This window comes from Sapajus apella, unplaced genomic scaffold, assembly GCF_009761245.1.
Source record: "Sapajus apella isolate SASKATOON/1434 unplaced genomic scaffold, GSC_monkey_1.0 scaffold46, whole genome shotgun sequence".
Lineage (NCBI taxonomy): Eukaryota > Metazoa > Chordata > Mammalia > Primates > Cebidae > Sapajus > Sapajus apella.
In genome coordinates, this window is record NW_022436986.1 from 1,844,104 (window position 1) to 1,845,484 (window position 1,381).

Below are 1,381 nucleotides of genomic sequence, written 5' to 3' on the forward strand. Positions count from 1 at the left end.
TAAAAAAATCAGCCTGGCCAAAATGGTGGCAAAATCCCGTCTCTACAAAAAAATACAAAAATTAGCAGGGTGTGATGGCAAGTGCCTGAAGTCCCAACTACTTGGGAGGCTGAGATGGGTGGATTGATTGCACCACTACACTCCAGCCTGGGCAACAGAGCAAGACTTTGTCTTAAAAAAAAAACAGGCATGGGCTTGGAGTGGAATGTACTGCCCATGTTTATTATGTTCATAAACTCTGGTGCAGGGCTTCACGTGCCCAGAAGTAGGGTCACTTGTTTTAAATTTACACACAACTACCCTGTGAGATTGAGTCAGAAAGACCTGAGTTCTAATTATTCAACTTTTCTAGCAGTGCGAATTTGAGCAAATCAATCAGCTCAAATATGCCAATAACTATACCTCCCTCCTGGGGGTTTGGTAAGGCTTAAATATTAAAGCAGGCTGGGTGTGGTGGCTCATGCCTTATAACCTCAGCACTTTGGGGGACCAAGGCAGCAGGATTGCTTGAGCCCAAAAATTCAAGACCAGCCTGGGCATCATAGAGAAACCCCAACCCAAAACAAACAAAACAAAACTTTTTTTATTTTTTGATTTAATAAAGTTTTATTTTTCCAAATGCACAGTTGGTTGGACCTATTCATGCGTCTTCACCAGCCGCTGGAGCTTCTCCACCCTTGGTATTTCTGGTGTAAATCACTTGAGCTCTGTGCTTTGAAACCAGTTTGATAAGTCCTTTGCTAAGGAGCTCCTGAAGGGCTGCCCTGGCAAGGGAGCCTCAAATCTTCAGTCTCTCAGAGACCACAGCTGGAGTTATAAGTTTATAGTTGGGAACTTCCTTACAGAATTTGTCATAGGTAGCGTTGTCAAACAAGACTAAGTTATTGAGCTTGTCCCGAAGTTTGCCTTTGGACCACTTCTTTTTGGCCTTGCCCCCGGATTTGTTCACTGGGTCTTTGTCTTTCTTGGCTGACTTTCCGGTGTCTTTTTTCTTCTTGTCGTCCTTGGATGGCATTGCGAAGCTCGGAGAGCAGCGGCGAACACCACAACTGCGCTAAGATAAAACAAAGCTTTTTGTAGAGATAGGGTCTTCCTCTATCACCTAGGCTGGAGTGCAGTGGCACAATCTTGGCTCACTGCAACCTCGGCCTTTGAGGCTCAAGTGATCCTCCCACCTCAGCCTCCCAAGTAGCTGGGACCACAGGCCAACGTCACCATGCCCAGCTGATTTTTTGTATTTTAAGTTTTCTCATGTTGTCCAGGCTGGTCTTGAACTCTCCGTCTCAAGTGATCCACCCCCTCGGCCTCCCAAAGGGATGGAATTACAGGCATGAGCCACCACAACTGGCCAGTAATTTTGTTGTTGTTGTTTTTTTGAGAT

The 1,381-nt window shown here is 45.5% G+C and overlaps 1 pseudogene; it reads right to left on the bottom strand.

Moving 5' to 3' along the window:
* Positions 1 to 594: 594 nt before the first annotated feature.
* On the bottom strand, positions 595 to 1,051 carry LOC116524899 (annotated as a pseudogene).
* Between the last annotated feature and the right edge of the window lie 330 nt (positions 1,052 to 1,381).